This window comes from Muscardinus avellanarius (assembly GCF_963383645.1).
Source record: "Muscardinus avellanarius genome assembly, chromosome: 12".
NCBI classification, from domain to species: Eukaryota; Metazoa; Chordata; class Mammalia; order Rodentia; family Gliridae; genus Muscardinus; species Muscardinus avellanarius.
This window is the reverse complement of record NC_137798.1, coordinates 6,909,972-6,928,143: the sequence shown is the minus strand read 5'-3', so window position 1 is coordinate 6,928,143 and position 18,172 is coordinate 6,909,972.

Genomic DNA, 18,172 nt, shown 5'->3' with positions numbered 1-18,172 from the left:
GAGAAAGCATGAAGATGACCGTGCAGGCGGAAATGGTGCCAAGCAACTGAGAAGCCAAGAGAAAAACTGTGATTCTTCCTTGACCTTGAAAATCTTCTTTCAAAACACTAGAGACCCTCTTGCCATAGGTTTTAAGCATATAAACTTTTACAAACAGGTTATAAATATTACCCTGGCTGTTCTGAATATCATGTATGAACACTGTTACAAGTATCATGTACAAATATTTTAGTAGACAGTAATTTAAATTTACATTTCACAGCAGTGAAAATTTCCAAGTGTTTTCTTTCTTTGTAAAAAAAAAAAAAAAAAAAATTATCAAGAAGCCGGGCATGATGGCGCACGCTTGTAATCCTGGCATTTGGGAGGCTGAGACAGGAAGATCGCAGTTTGAGAACAGCCTCAGCTACTTAGCGAGACCCATTGCAACTCAGTGAGACGCTGTTTAAAAATAAAGAATAAAAAAATAGGGCTGAGGGTGTAGCTCAGACGTAGAATGCCCCTGGGTTCCATCCCCAGAACCACCAAAAGTAAAAAGAAATCTTATCAAGGGTGTGTGAACATTTCTTACCTCTCTTTGTGTTAAGGGCACATTCTTTTCCCTGCTCATAAGTTGTCCTATTCTTTTAGAGATTTGCATGAGCTCTCAAGATCTCACAATTTGCATTTAATATTGTGAAACAGCCCTCAGAATATCCCTAAGTTCCTTTAATGTGAAGATTTTTCTTCCTTCCTTCCCTCCTTTCTTCCTTTCTTCTTTATTCCTTTCTTTTTCATTTTTCTTTTCTTGTTTTTTTTTTTTTTTTTTTTTTTTTTTTTTTTGCAGTACTGGCAATGGAACCCAGGGGCATTCTACCTCCAAGCTGCACCCTCAGTCCTAACTTTTTTAATTTTTTTTTCGGGTCTAGGGATGAAACCCAGGGGCATTTGACCTCCGAGCTACACCCCCTGCCCTATTTATTTTTTATTCTTTATTTTGAAACCGGGTCTCACTGAGTTGCAGAGGGCCTCACTAAGTAGCTGAGGCTGTCCGCGAACCGCGATCCTCCAGGTCTCAGCCTCCCGAATGCTGGGATTACAAGCGTGCGCCACCACGCCCGGCTCTCAATCCTATTTTTTATTCCTTATTTTGAAAAGGGTCTCACTGAGTTGCAGAGGGCCTCACTAAGTAGCTGAGGCTGGCCACGACCCACAATCCTCCTGTCTCAGCCTCCCAAATTACAAGCATTCACCACCACGCCCGGCTCAGAACCCATGCTCTTAATCCTGCCTTTTTGTTACCTTTGTGTGTGTGGTACTGGGAATGGAACCCAGGGGCTTTTCTATCTCTGGGCTACACTCCCAGACCTATTTTATATTTTATTTGGAAATAGGGTCTCACTAAGTTGCTGAGAGCCTCACTAAGTAGCTGAGGCTAGTTTCGAACCTGTGCGATCTCCTCCTGTCTCAGCCTCCCAAGTACTGGGATTACAAGCGTGCGCCACCACACCTGGCTCCTTTTGTTACCTTTTATGGGTTTGATTTGGTTCCTACATTCAGGAACTTTTTAATCATTTATGTTCATTTCTGGACTATTTAGAAGGCCTCCCTTTAAAGGACTAAACTTTACAGACAACTTTACAGACAACTGAATGCCTCAGCTGGGAAGTTCCTTGAAGATTCTACCAGGCATGGTGGTGCACACTTGTAATCCCAGCATTCAGGAGGCTGAGACAGGAGATTGCGGTTTGTGGACAGCCTCAGCTACTTAGCGAGGCCCTTTGCAACTCAGTGAGACCCTGTTTCAAAAAAAATAAAGAATAGCTGGGCGTGGTGGCGCATGGTTGTAATCCCAGCACTTGGGAGGCTGAGACAGGAGGATTGCACAGGTTCGAAGCCAGCCTCAGCTACTTAGTGAGGCTCTCAGCAACTTAGTGAGACTTTGTTTCCAAATAAAATATAAAATAGGTCTGGGAGTATAGCCCAGAGGTAGAAAGGCCCTGGATTCCACCCCCAGTACCACAAAGAAAAAATAAAGAATAAAACACAGGGGGTATAGCTAATATGTAGAATGCCCCTGGGTTCCATCCTCAGTACCAAAAAAAAAAAAAAAAAAAAGATTCTCATTCATCGCACGTTGGTTTTCCTGTTTCGTAGAATCCCGTGGGCTACACAGGCAGGTTGAACAGCCTTTGAACAGTGATACAAGAATGAAGAAAGATTCTAGAACTTCAGGAGGTTGCTTAATTACAGCCTTTCTGCAGTAATACCCTGCCTTACTCCCAAATGCACGCATATACACACACTCATGGCCCCCGAGTGCCATGTGCCTCAAGGGCCATCTCAAATGCCCGGTCTCCTCTGCCCTTTGAGGATCCCCTCCTTGGGCCTTGCTGCTACCTAGGCATCCTGTGCTTGGCCTAGCCCGGGGGCTCTAGTTACCTGATTTCCCCAGGCCTGGGCTGGGCTGTGTTAGCTGCATATATCCTAAAACCTTCACTTAATGCCCAACCAACCTCACAGTAAGGAACTGTCCTGCCCAACTCAGAGTCCTCAAATGCCAGTGTAGACACAGCTCAAATCCTGGTGATTTTGAGATTAGGACATATCCTGGGCCCTCCCCATCTAGGAGGGCCTCCCAGGTACCTGATACAGCCCCTGCAGAGAAGGTAGGTCCCTGGCCTTGCAGAAGTGTTGCCCAGCCTGATCAGACTTATTCCATCCTACATTTCAGCACAGGGGTGGCCTGACCAGCCAGGAGACCATCTAGCCACCTTGACTCTGAGGGCTGGCGCCCAGCCTCCCTCTCTGGTTCATTCTCTCCAGCATACCTGGGCCATCGCTGTTTTATGTCCCCAGTTCCAGTGGAAACACAACCCAGAAACCTTGGTTCCCCCTGCTGCATCCTTTTCTTTGGGGTCCCACAGAGGTCTGATTCCTATGGTTGCCATTAGAAGCAAGACACATGTGACTTGGCCTCTTGGGACTGTCAGGGCTTGGGTGGGGGGGGGGGGAGAGAGAGAGAGAGAAAGAGAGAGAGAGATCCTTATTGGTTTTCCAGTGACTGATAGCTTCCAGTTGGAGGTAGGAAATCTTATAGAAGTGGGGGCTACTTTCATTAGACTCTTGCCAAAAATTACCGTAAATTCTTTAATACTCATTCATTTTTAGAAAGCCTCTGTGTAAAAACAAAACAAAAAAAAAAAACCAGACAAACAAACAAACAAAAACCTTCTGCTGGGGACTCCCAGTGGACCCTCCTTGGTCCTCTCTTGGCAGTCCTAAGCTGTAAGCCTTCAGGGCTGCATGGGTGACCTGATTGTGGAAGGTGGCAGGCAGAGCCACCTGTCATACAGCACAGCCCTCTCCAGCTACCAGGGAGGATGCAAAAAAAAGTAATAAGTCTCTCTGTGAGTCTGATCTAGACTCCAGCCCGTGTGTAGCCCATGCTCAGAATCTTAACCAAAAGCTGCACGGGGGATCTAGCTGCTTATGAACCTGTGTTTGTATAGTCATACTCTGCTTCCATAAGTCATAAGTTGACTCTAAGACTCTTCTAAGTTATAAGGTCAGCCATATGCAACTGACCATTTTATCTAAAATAATAGATGCTCCCACCGGGCGTGTTGGTGCTCGATTGTAATCCCAGCATTTGGGAGGCTGACACAGGAGGATCGTGGTTCATGGACAGCCTCAACTACTTAGTGAGACCTCTTGCAACTCAGTGAGACCTGTTTCAAAATAAAGAATAAAAAATAGAGCCGGGCGTGGTGACACACGCTTGTCATCCCAGCATTCGGGAGGCTGAGACAGGAGGATCGCAGTTCGCAGCCAGCCTTAGCTACTTAGTGAGGCCCTCTGCAACTCAGTGAGACCCTGTTTCAAAATCAAAAATAAAAAATAAAACTGGGAGTATAGCTCAGAGGTAGAATACCCCTGGGTTCCATCCCCAGTACCACAAAAAGGAAAAAACAAATCACATTCCTCCTCCTGCAAAGTTGCCCAGAGATAGAGTCTATATGACTCTCCTTCACAGCTGCATCCCTTTCCTGAAGGGCCTTCAGTAAGTAAACTTGTAAGTGCTGTGGACCTGCCGCCCGAGTCTGTGCTGTTTGCACCTTTGTCCAGCTGGTATGCGGGTCCACGAGCCCCAAGACCCTTCTTCTCCCACCTTCCCTTTCTCTCTGTCCTTCACACCACTGCCAGGTTGGTCTTAAACTCAGTTTTTTCAGATCAGTCTCTTGCTAAACACCCTTCATTGCTTCTAGTTGCAAAAGTCTCCCAAACTCCTCCTCATCCAGCCATGTCTCTTAGCTCTCTGCATCCCCAAGTCTGACCCCCTCATTGACCCACCGGTGTTCAACCTGTTGGCTTCCTTTTCCTCCACGTGTCTCCCAGTCTTTCCCAGTCTTTCACAAATCCTTCTGCTTCCTCCTCTTATATTCCCTGAGCCACCTCTCACCTCACCCCTTACCCTTTGATACAGGCCAGGGAAACACTTGCTTTTGCCAGCTAAGGTACTGTACAAATAAACATCCTGGACAGTTTTGTTAAACATTTATCTGATCAAGGTACCACATTTTGTTCTGTTTCTAAACATGAGAGGCAGTAGGGCAAGCGAGTTGAAGGTGTCATAAAGCTAGGGTATACTGGGAGAGCCAGTGTTCTAAAACAAGGGGCCCAAGGACTTCTACACTGAGGAAAAATGGAATATCAGAGCTGGGAAGAAATGCTAAGCCCCTCTAAGAGTATCACCCTGTCCCCTTAAACATGAACAAACGATATGAGGTCCAGGGAAGTCAGTTCGCTTGTCTATGGTCACTTAAAAACAGGGAAGGTGTCACGTAGGCACATCCCACGCCCTGCCTCCCACGCCCTGGAGTTGAGGTCATGATGGTGGAGGTCCTAGCATTCTTCCCAGAAAGCCCCTAATTCCTGGGAATTGCTTGTGCTAGATCAGGAGAGAAACGATAGGAACCAACAAGGGAAACCCGTGTGGTTGGCTTTGGGCCGTCAGGGCGAGTGTGTTGTCTGCCCTGATTTTCACCTCCTGCTGCAGCCTCTAACTAATTCTGTGTGTGCAGTGAGTGAAAAGCTCTGGAGGCCGAGAGGGAGATCTTCACCAGCTACTCCTCTGACAGAGGGCTAACATCAGAATATACTCAGAGCTCGAGAGAGTATACTAGCAAAACAAACAGCCCCATCAAGAAATGGGCCGCCGAAGTGAAGACACACCTCACTAAAGAAGATATACAAATGGCCAATAGATACATGAAAAGATGTTCAACATCACTAGCCATCACGAGATGCCAATCAAAACTACACTGAGACTCCATCTAACCCCAATCAGAGTGGCGAGCATAAAGAAGTCAAATAACAACAAATGCTGGTGAGGATGTGGGGAAAGAGGAACTCTTCTACACTGTTGGTGAGAAAGCAAACTAGTTCAGCTGCTATGGACATCAGTATGGAGATTCCTTAGAAAACTGGGAATGGATCCACCATATAATCCAGCTATACCACTCCTGGGTATCTTTCCAAAGAGGTTGAAATCAGAAAACTACAGTAACTTATGCATACCTGGCTTGGCATGGTGGCGCACACCTGTCATCCTAGCACTTAGGAGGCTGAGACAGGAGGATCGAGGCCAGCGAAGACCTTCAGCGATTTAGTGAGACCCTTAATAAAAAAAAAAAAAACAAGAAAAAAAAACATATGCATACCCATGTTCACAGCAGCAAAATTCATAATAGCCAAAATACGGAACCAGCCTAGGTGTCCATCAACAGATGAATGGATTGCAGAATTATGGGAAATACACACAATGGAATTCTACTCAGCAATAAAGAAGAAAATCATGTCATTCACAAGAAAATGGAAAGACCAGGAGAACATTATATTAAGTGAGATCAGCCAGACACAGAAAGAGAAGGGACATATGTTTTCTCTAATATGCCCAAACTAAGGAGTATTAGGAATACCAGAGGAACCCCAGATCATGGAGGGGAAACCTCAGCAAAGCTAGAATGGAAGGGTAGGAGAGGAAGAAGGCTGAGGTTGATTAATGGAGGAGCTACCTTTGGCTATGTTTATACATGTGAATATACCAATGTCAGTCTGGGTACTTGGTATTGGGAAATGAGGAGGCGGGCGTGGGGGGCGGGCACCAAGTACTGCGTGCATGTACATCATTGTTAACATGATCTACATTGTAATGTGAGACTATAATGCCCCAATAAAAAAAGAAAAGCCTCAGAGGCAGCCCTGGGAGGCCTCTGCCCTAGGGTCACAAAGCCTCAGGGGAAACTGTTGAAAGCACAAGGAAGGCCCTCAGCCACACTCTCCATCATGGTCCCAGTGGGCACGGTGTTCCCCTGGAAGCTTGTTCTGAATCACTGTCAGCAGTGACTGACTTGCGGATCTTCTGGATCTCATCGCTAAAGGCATTTCAGGCCACAGGCTGGGGAGTATCTTGGGCCCGGAGCCCACTAGGGGCTCTCAGATCGGATTGTCCTGGGGGGTTAGGGTGAAATGTTGTGAGCTGGCACCTGGAGTATTTCTTGTCATTCCTGGGCTTTCAGACCTCAATGGCATGTGGCGTGGTGTGGCTTCCATGACTGTAGCAACAGTGGAAGGTGGATGGTGTATCCCCAGTGGATACACAATCCTGAGGGCAGCCCAGGCGCTCCAGAACACTGAGCCTCATTCTGTGGCAGGATCCAGCGCCATCCCTGAGCCTTGGTCTCCAGGACCTGTCATCTTGAGGTCCAAGTGGCCTTACTTCTACTCATTTACTCATGAAGTCTAAGGACAGACCCCCACTTCCCTGGTCAGAAGAGCCCACCATCACAAGACATTTTCTGTCAGGTCAACCACAACAAGGATTGTCCAGGGCAAGGCTTCGAAGCTCACTCCTGACCCTAACCCCCAGGAGACCCTCGGGAGTGCTCAGGAGATGTCAGGACGGGAGTGAACGACTGATCAGCCTCTGCAGCTTCAGGCCCGGGGTCACCAAGAAGCAATTCACTCACATGTCCCCAGAGGGGTGTTTTCCTTATCCTATCTGCGATTCCACGTGACAAGTTCCAGCCATGGCGGCCCTAGCTACCACCCAAACAGTCAGATAGCAGGGGCATCCCTGGTCTTTCTGTGTGAGCTTATCAATTGTTTAGTGAACAAGCTGTGAGGCCATAGAGATGTCCTAGAGCAGGGCCACTCTCTGGCAACGAGCCACTGCTTGACCCCAAAATGTTGGAGTGACATAGCCCCCTCCCCGCCTCCATTTCCTTATCTGTGAGGCCAGGGGGTAGAGCTCCCCACCCCATGCTGCTCCGAGCCTGAGGCCCAGCATTCTTAACCTTTGTCTCAGCTTCCTCAGGGCCTGTAGGATCCACAGAGCTGACGTGGGAGGCCACAGGGCTGGAGCAGACGCAGCGTCGGCCTCCATCTCTAGCTCTACCCTTTCTCTTTAGGGCCCACACCACTCTGAAAATCTAATAAAAGCTGAGGAAACTCTCTTTCTCTGGAGAAACACACTCCGGAATGACTTGCGATGCTCTGAACCATAGTGCCAGGCACCCTGAGGACCACACTGGCAGGGCTCCAGTCCACTTCCTTTCCCCATTTTCTGTCTCAGGTGCTCAAAGGCCCAGAGCCTCTTCCAAATCACAACAACCTTCCCTGGCCAGAAGAGTGCTGTTTCCAGTTCTAAGCGAATGAGATTGGGGGGGGGGGGTATTTTCATTTATTTTTATTTTCATTTTTTTCCCTCAAATCTATAGGTGAAGTCTTGATGATAAGGTGATGGAGTCTTTGGCGATGGACCAATGGGGAAGATTTGAGGGGAGGGTGAAGGGCACGTCTGAGTCTCAGAAATCCCATCTATGGTCCCCCTGGCACCGTCCAGGGCTGCGCTTTAGCCTTGCTGTGACTATCGAGGCTCACAGGATCTCTGGGATTCTGCCACAGAAGGTCTCATCTTACGGATGTGCAGGCTACTGTCTTTAATCCCAAAGCTTGCTCTACAACCTGCTAGCCACTATTCTAGGCTCTAGGAATATATAAAAAATAAGTCTTTGCCCTTAAGGAATTAATTTGGGCAAGGCAAGGCAGCACCACCTGTGGCTCGGGTACACTACTTAGTAAAAGTCAGATTGCAAAAGCCTTTAAGCAGAGGCATAAACAGCCATGGGCGGGGGGGGGGGGGTAGAAAGCAGCTCATGTCTGCAGGAGTAGGACCAAACGAGCACTGTTTTGCAAGATTTCCAGTTGAGGGAAGGACATCGCAGTTGAGAGAAAAGAAAATCATTGACAAGGAAAACTCAAAGCTGCTCCGGCAGTCCTCCCTGTGCCAGTTGCTTCCCTGGGATTGGACAGACCTTCTATCAATCACTGCGTTCACCGTGACAGCTCTGCCTCAGTTTCTTCATTGGCAAAAATGAAGGAAATAATAGTGTTTCTTAATATGGCTACTCGAGGAGGAAAATGAGATTTTAAGAAGCATGACAGAGTCTTACCAGAGCCTGGCACATAGGAAGAGTTCAATGAAAGTTATTTTTATACACAGAGCTGAAAGAATCCCCAGCACGCGTACACTACAAGAAAACTTTAATTCCAAGCCAGGTGTGGTGGCACACGCCTGTAATCCCCACGCTTGGGAGGCTGAGACAGTAGGATCGCAGGTTTGAAGCCAGCCTCAGCTACTTAGTGAGGCTCTCAGAAACTTAGTGAGACCCTGTTTCCAAATAAAAATATAAAATAGGTCTGGGAGTACAGCCTGGAGGACAGTCCTGGGACTAGACAGAGGAACAGCCTCTGGGCTGGAGTTGGGCCCTGTGGCTCAGTGAAGAGCTGTGTGCTTTGAAACAGACCCCCCATGTCTGTCTTGGGCCCCCAGAGGGATGCGGGGACGGAAGCAGTCGACTGTAAGCGCCCGACAGCTCTCTGGCACTGATGTGCCGAGGGCGCCTGAGAGCCACCGAGGTGACCTGAGGACGCTGCAGCAGTTGACATCTGCTTCCAGAACCCATCCTCCTCCGTGCTGCTTTTCTGTATCCTTTCCCTACATTTTCTATTCACTCAATTGTCCTCTCCCCAATCAGAGGAAAATCCTCTCACCAGGAAAATTAGTACCAAACACAATAACTAGTACCCAGGGGCTCACTCTTCAAGTTATTGTCTTCCCTAGGGGTGTTTTCATGACAGGTGTCTAGAGCAAGTTCCTGGGAGGGCAAATAAGAAATATAGGGCAGCCGGACATGGTGGCACACACTTGTAATCCAGCATTTGGGAGGCTGAGACAGGAGGATCGCAGTTTGCAGAAAGGTTCAGCTACTACTTAGGCCCTTTGCAACTCAGTGAGACCTCGAAAGGCTCTACACTAGCAAAACAAACAACCCAATCAAGAAATGGGCAGGAGGACTTCCAGAAAGATGGCGACCGAGAAAAGCGGGGCTTAAGAGCCCCGCTAACAACAAATCTCCATTACCACAAAATCAGCGCCTTTCATAGCCAGAAAACACCATCACCAGTGAAACAAAAAATCACCAGGCTCCAGAGAGAAAGCAGACTGAGAACAGAGCCACAGAGGAGATACACCGGCCTTGCGCCCGAGGACGCGGCAGACGCGGCAGCAGCGCCATACTGCCGGCGGCACCGGCAAATTCACGGGACGGCTACAGCAAGCCGAGGTGAGCCACTGCGGAACAGCCAGGCGGGATTTCTCCGCGCAGAGAACATCTAAAGTTCCCAGTGGCCGAGCTCAGCACACGCTGCAGGGATTCAGAGTAGAAATCAAAATCAAGAAGAAAAACGCCAGCCCCATAGCCGAGGGTGTAGCAGCGGCGCCATATTGCCACCGGCGGCAGCAGCAGCGAATTCAGCGAGGCCAGTACAGCTACATCTGCATACTCAAGAACAGTGAGTCAAATTGCGGGCCACAGAGGAGAAATCCCAGTACTGTACTCCCTGGGACTTGATCCAGTGGGGGAGGGGCAGTGGCAGAGATATCACACCATAGGAGAACGTGCAACCTGGCACCCCCCACAGTCTAAAGCAGCCTCTATCAACTCTCTGGGTCGGAGACTCTGTGATAAAACCCAGTAAAGGAGTAGTGGGGTCCGAGATACTACTGACTCGAGATCCAGAACACCTTAAGGGAAGTCATAGTGACCCAAGGGAAGAACCCAGAGAAGGCACAAACATCGGAAATCATGGGAAAGAGGAATAATACTGGAGCAATGAATGCCCACAACCCCACAACATCAGAACCCGATAAAACAGAAAATCAGAGATTTCTAGAAGATCAAATCAGGAAAATAACTGTAGAAATAATAGAGGTGCTTTGAAAAGAACTCAGAGAGAGCCAAAAAGAGATAAAGGATGCAATTAATGAAGTAAAGGCCTCAATTCAAAGCACAAACAACCGATTAGAACACATGGAGAACAGAATCTCGCTCTTAGAAGATGAGCAATCCAAAAATGAACTCATAGTTTCTAATCTAGAAAAAAATATCCGACAACAGGAATCTGATATTGAAGAAATATGGGCCCATTTTAAGAGAGCTAACCTAAGAATAATTGGAATAGAGGAGGGAAAAGAAAGTGAAACCAAAGGGATCAACAATCTCTTCAAAGAAGTAATAGCAGAAAATTTTCCAAACATAGAGCAAGAGGTTGATACAAAGGTCCAGGAAACTTACAGAACTCCCTTTAGACAGGATAGGAGAAGAGGATCCCCACGCCACATAATTGTCAAAATGACCAATGTGGAAGCCAAGCAGAGAATCTTAAAGGCAACAAAAGCAAAGGGCCAAGTGGCATTCAGAGGCAAACCAATTAGAATCACTCCAGACTTCCCAAACCAAGTCATGAGAGCCAGAAGGGCTTGGAGTAACATATTCCAAACTCTGAAAGAAAACAACTTCCAGCCAAAAATTTCCTACCCAGCAAAACTTTCTATCAAATTAGATGGAAAAATAAGAAGCTTCCATGACAAACAGAAACTGAAGGAATTTATGTCTTCAAAACCAGCACTAGAGAAAATACTCAAAGAGATTAACTACAAAGAAGAAATAGGTAACACACACCAGAACCAGAGAAACAAGAGTTCCATCCAACAGACAATTAAGATTGGTTTTCTGTTGAGATTCATTATTTATGCTAATCTTTTACCTATCTCTAAATGGTATTGTTTGCCTTTATTGTTGTTAATTTTTAGGATTTCTAGTTGGAATATTAATATACCTTCAGATATAGCAATTGGAAATATTTTATCCCATTCTATTAGTAACTGTTAACTCTGTTTACATTGTCTTTGGATATACAATTTTTTTTTTAGGGAGTTTTATACTCCTCTGTTGCCTGTGCCATTGAAATCATAACCAAGAAATCACTGCCAATTTCAATGTTGTGAGGTTTTATGACCCAGATTTTCTCCTAAAAGTTTATAATCTTAAGATTTATATTTAGGTCTATTATCTATTTTGAGTTAATATTTGTATATGGGATTAGGTAAGGGTCCAATTTTATTCTTTTCCATGTAATTATTATTTTTTTAACAATATTTAGTTAAAAGAGTATCATTTCCATCACCAAATGTTCGTGGAAACCTTGTCAAAAATAACTTGACAATATAGGGAAGAATTTAGCTCTAGGCTTTTATTTAACTCCAATGGTTTATATATCTGCCTTTAGAATAGTACTACACTGTTTCAATTATTGTAGCTTTATATGGTTTGAAATCAGAAAATATATATCTTCTAGCTTTGTTCTTTTTCAAGATCGTTTTGGGTACCTAGAGTCCATATTCCATATTAGGATAGATTTTTTTCTGAAAAATAAATATATAAATGTATGATAGTTTCACCTAAAAAATAGAAAAAAATATTCTCTGGTAAGAAAGAAAGCAAAAAGAATTATTGAAATGTTATCTTTAAGTCATCAAAAGCTTGGTATCAGACAAATGAAACTGTTATGTGAGATTATCATTTTTAATTTTAGATAAATTGCCATAATACTAGATGTCAACTACTAAGCCAAGCATGGGAGGGAGGGATAGGGAGAGAATGGGGTGGGGATTGGGTGGGGGCTGACTGGGAAAAGTGTGCATGTATGTCTACAAAAGTATGTATCCTACTCTGATGTATGAATACAGTGCACCAATAAAAAAAAAAAAAGAAATGGGCAAATGAACTAAATAGACACTTCACAAAAGAAGAGATACAAAGGGCCAATAGATACATGAAAAGATGTTCTTCATCACTGGCCATCAGGGAGATGCAAATCAAAACTACACTGAGATTCCATCTAACCCCAGTCAGAGTAGCAAGCATAAAGAAATCAAACACCAACAAATGCTGGCGAGGATGTGGGGAAAGAGGAACTCTTTTACACTGTTGGTGGGAGTGCAAACTAGTTCAGCCACTATGGAGATCTGTGTGGAGATTCCTAAGAAAGGTGGGAATAGATCCACCATATGATCCAGCTATACCACTCCTGGGTATCTTTCGAAAGGGGTTGAATTCAGAGAACTACAGCAACATATGCATAACTATGTGCAGATACCAGCAAAAGCCACGCCCTCTCGGCATCTGCATTATCGCAGTTCATAGGCAGAATCTCAAAGTGAGAAATAAGCCCCGAGAGAAGGTGAATCTCTCGAAGACCAACAGCCAGCTGAAGGACTAATTTTATTACCTTTGTTTACATGTCATTCATTATTATTTCACAGTGATTGCATTCACTCCCTTTTCTCTTATTATTAACTTTACTGGTGAAGGGTATAAATTTTGGGGGTTTTTGTAATAAAATGTCATTGGCTCAAGAAGCCTTTGTCCATGTCAGATTCTTTCTAGAGAGCGCCGTCACTAGGAACTCTTAGTTCCTAGAAGGGAAAGAATCGCTGCAGATAAGAGGCTGCAGTACTTCACTCTAATCCTTCCCCATCTTTGCTGAGGTTTTCGACCGCGAGTGGACTCGCGCCCCAACAGGACTGAGCCGGTCTGCGACAGGTGGCGCTCTGAACGTGGAATCTAAACAAATCGGACCCAGAAAGGTAAGCTATCTCTCCTCTTTATTTCTTTAAAAATTTTCAGGCAAAGGATAGATTCTCGTCAGAGTGGTGCAGACTCCCGATAAGCTTATCGGCCAAGGATGAGCAATTACTAATAAGTTGGAAAATTATGGGGCATTCACAAAAACATGAGACATTCATAAAAAATGCCTCACCAGCAGTCATTCAGGAAATGACATATGCTGTAGTCATGAAGAGTCAAACATTTAATTCATGTATAAAAGCTAATAGGGGTAGTGCTAAGAAAGCAACAGGAAACAGTATGGGAAATCAAGTGAGTAAGAATCCTTTTACAAAATTAGTGTATCATCTTTTAAAGAAATATAAGATAAAGATGTCATCAAAAGAACTGCAAAATTGCTATAAAGTATCAATAATATACATTCCTTGGCTTCCAGAAGAAGGAACTCTAAAGAAAGAAATATGGAATATCCATGTCTATTACGAAAGCCTGTTGGCTAGAGGAGAAACAAATCCTAGTGGTGGGTCATTTAGTCTTTAATTAGAATTACCATTCAATAAATTGACGGCACGATTTTTGATATAGGAAAGTGAAACTAAAAATTGCTTCATGTATATAAATTGTCAGAGGAAAATCTAGATCACGCTAAAAATCAGAAAGCTATATTTGCATCAAAAAGCCCAGGAAATGAAATTGGGACGAGTGCCGTGGCGCCAGCGCTCACTTCCAATTTTTGCCCCTGTGGCAGAAAGAAAAAATATAAAATAACCATACAACCTTTTGAACAAAGAGTGGATCCAGTCCTGCCAAAACTTAGGTCTTTTAAATCTTGGGACTAGCTTTCAACTTTCCTGTTGCTTTTAATCCTGATCTGCTGCAGCAAACTCATTGGAGAGGGTCTAACTTTGATACTATCTCTTCTTTTCAAAATAGACATGCATGCTTTATGGTCTTATTTCTAATTACTGCATTGAATTCTTACACTCTTGAGCAGAGAACTGGATCCTTTGTGGCTTCCGTACAGCAACAGGTCCTTACAGGACAACAATATTTGCAATGGCAAATGTGACTCAGTAGGAAGGCAAAACAAATTATTTTACTGAAATTGGAGCTTAATTAGACATAAAGACTCAGGTCATAAATGTACAACCACGGCAGCCGTATTGGATTTGAAAAGCTGCTGTTATGAATTGGTAAAATAACTGAAATAGAAAAAGGAAAGCCGTCTACAAAAATTTTACAGAGACCCACCGAAGAATATAGTTCTTTTAATTAGAAACTGCAAGATTCTATTATAAATAAAAAATAAATAAAAAGAGCAAAACAAAATAAAAAGCTAAAAAGAATGGAAAATTGTCACAAATGTTAGACAACTAGTTTTCAATAACATTAATAAAGATTGTCAAGTGATTATTCAGCTCATTAATAAAAGCAGAAATTTAAATTATATGAAAGTATGAAACAAAATAGAAATAGTAAGACATAATGCCCAGATAGGTGTGATTGAAATAAAGTATGCAAAACTATTCGCATGAATAAGCAAAAGTGTTCTAATTATGGAATAAACAAAAGTGTTCTAATTATGGAATAAACAAAAGTGTTCTAATTACGGGAAGCTAAGATATATAAAATATATAAAGTTCAATAAAAGAAATGCAAGTAAAATAAGATGGACAGAAGGGAGAAAAAACAGCCACTCCCTAGAATAAGCCCTAGTTATAAATTGGGGAAATATTTGAATAAATACATGAATAAAAAATAAATGTGATCTAAATTTGGTAAGGACGAAAGCAAATTACAAAAATCAGAAAAACTAATAGGCAAGTGTTCTCTCAGCCATAAGTAAGATGAGAGATAATTTTCTAAAACAGGAGTTTAAAGAAATAAAGTCCTCTCCTGCAACTTTGTCAGACATACCGACACTCACTGTGTCCAGGCAAGGGAGTGCTGCTATAGATTTACCAGCTCCTCATTCTCAACAATTATCAGTTATTAATAATATTCATAAAATGAATCCTAAAAAAGTGGGCCTTATTCCAAAAAATACTGCAGGGTTAAACTCTGGTTGTAGCAGCAACAAAAGTAATTTCTGTCATGATATATGTTTCCAATAATATAGAGATAAAGAAAAATATCACTCAATTGCTAACCCTTCCCCATACCTGACCTAATACCAAAAATAACAAAAACCCATAAAAACAGTGAAATATAAAAACAAATTAATGTCTTATAGACCCTGGAGAAAAGATTTTAAAGCAAAATACAAAAATTTAAAGCATTTCTTTCTTTAATTTTGTAACTTTACTGGGAAATAGCTCAGAATATCAGTTTTGTTCCAAGTAATAAAATTAATAACATAATTTGGATTATAAAATTCTTGCTTTAATAAAAATTCCTTAAACAGTAAATAAGTAAAAATAATAATAAATAATAAAAAATGTTAATTGATCTAAGAAATGTTACTAAGATTCTTAGACTCATGAAGGCATTATACTCCAAGATTAAAAAATTACTATAATTAATTTAAAAAATTGTATCTCTTCAAAGTTGGTCAAAGATTTGTTTTTATTCTTCCCTCTTTTAAATAATGTTTAGCCTATGAAATAATTTCAGTGAAATGTTCTGCCACGAGAAATGAAAAATTCTCCGACCTTGTGTCAAAAATTTGTAGACAAGGCAGTTTTAAAAATTAGAACAAAATTTTCAAATGCTTATATAGTTCATTATATGGATGATATTTTCCTGGCTCATTCTAGAAATTCTTAAGCATTTGCTTCACCATTTGACTAAGTATGGCCTTCAGATAACATCTGACAAAGTTCAACAAAATAGGCCTATAAATTACTTAGAAAAAGTAATATATGATGAGTGCATAATGTCTCAAAAGATGCACATTAGATTGGATAAAATAAAAACATTAAATGATTTGCAAAAACTGTTAGGGAATATAAATTGGGTTAGACCTTACTTGAAAATCACAACAGGTGATTTGCATGTTTTGTATGAAGCTCTTAATGGAGACCCAAATCCTAAATCAAAAAGGAAATTAACTCCAGAAATGTTACAGGCATTGGCCTTGGTAGAAGAGAGGTTACAGGAAGCAAAAGTCAACCAAATAAATTATGAAAAACAATGGGATTTTTTTGATATTCCCTACCACTTATACTCCTACGGGGTGTTTGTGGCAGGAAGGTGTGCTAGAATGGATACATCTGCCTCATACACAAGTAAGAATGGTGGCTTCTTATGTTTTGTTGTGTAGTCAATTAATTATTAAAGCCAGAAATAGATCAAGAGAAATGTTTGGAAGAGAAATGCATAATATTGTGATTCCATATACTAAACAACAGTTTGAAACATTATTGCAAAATGATGATGATTGGGGTATTGCTTTATTAAATTATTTTGGTGAAATAAAATTCAATTTACTAAAACATCCTCTAACAAAATTTGCCAGGGAAGTACAATTTATTTTTCCAAATACTGTTTCTGTGGAACCTTTGAATGAGGCTGTTACTATATGTACTGATGGATCTTCAAATGGAAGACCTATGGTCTATACACCAGACCACCCACCCATAATTCATCATAGTGCAGAGTTTTCTGCTCAGCAAGCAGAAATTTATGCTGTAATATTAGCTTTAACACATTGGGAGCAGAAGATTAATTTGTATACAGATCCAAAGTATGTGGTTTCAATATTTCCTGCTATAGAAACAGCTCTGTTGTCTGGACATTCAAAAATTATTATACACACTGACTTTGAAATTTGGAGCATTTACTGTCCACATGTGTCCTTAGAGAGTTTTGGACCACTAAAAGATTATTTATGTTTGATTTAAATGGGAACTTCTAATACAGAGATAGAGGCTTTAAACTAAAATTCCTTTGTATAATTGAAAATTTGATATTAGACTGATACAGCTTAATTTTCATCTTTAGCCTAAACTGTTATATAACAAGTCATATGATAGCTTTTCTAAGTACAGATGCTTGTGTTTTAACACTTGGTATTAAGTAGACTAAGAGTCAGTTTTGTCTAACCAGAGGTCAATGTTTAAAGCAAAATTATAACTCTAGCCTGATGGCTCGGAGATATAGATTTTATTGTTTGGCCTACAAATAAAGGCTTATTTTGATACTGGATTAATTCTGGATGCTCAATCTCCAGCAGCTTTTTGTTCTTAAAATAAAAAACTTTGTTAAACGTTAAATGAATAAAACACCTTAGTTCATGTGATATAAATTGCTAAAGGTTCATTTGAAATTTTAAAATTGTCACTGAAAGATTAACATTCCTTGGTTTATCATATTGCCTTCCTGGCAATAGATGTTTAAATTATATCATTCTAAAGGTTTATTTTGTAAAAACGATGGTTCAACCCATTGATTGGTTATTAAAAGAGATAATTTAGTGGGTAAACATAAGTGAACAAAAAATGTCTACATCTGTAAATGTATCTAAATTTAAAAACTAAATAGAACATATGACAGGAAACCATATATATATATATATATATATATATATATATATATATATATATATAAATCAATTGTTAAGGCAAAAGAAAAATCATTATTTTTCACCTCATCAAGCTTTACATCATGCTCTATTATTATGATCAAAATCACACTCCCATGCAGAGACATTGGGAGGAAATGTCTTTGGCTAAACAGCCACAGCTGCTTTAAAAGACCTCCATGGGGCCTGGAAAAGGCCTGATAACCTCGGGGAGAAGGATGTGCGTGTGTTTTTTCCACAGAACACAGAATCACCCATCTGGATTCCAGGCTGGCTCACGAAGCCTTTCCAGATGAGAGCGACAGCAAGAGAAGGAGACAGCAAAGGAGGATGAAAAACATGATGCTGACATTTAAACAATTCAATCTTTCCTCTACACAGGCAAGAGCTACAAGGGAGACAAGTCCCCCCACCTGGGGTCAAATTAAGAATCTCACTAAGAGAGCAGAAGAAGCTGTAGCTGCAGCAGGAAAGGCTGTTACAGTGGAAAATATGTTCTTAGCAATGTTAGCAATTATTTCTTTGCAGGTACCTAATGCAGAGGGAGTCAGTTATTGGACCTATGTACCTGACCCTCCTATCCTACATCCTGTGGGATGGGGAGACAGTGATATTCTTCACTTGATTGGAATAACAC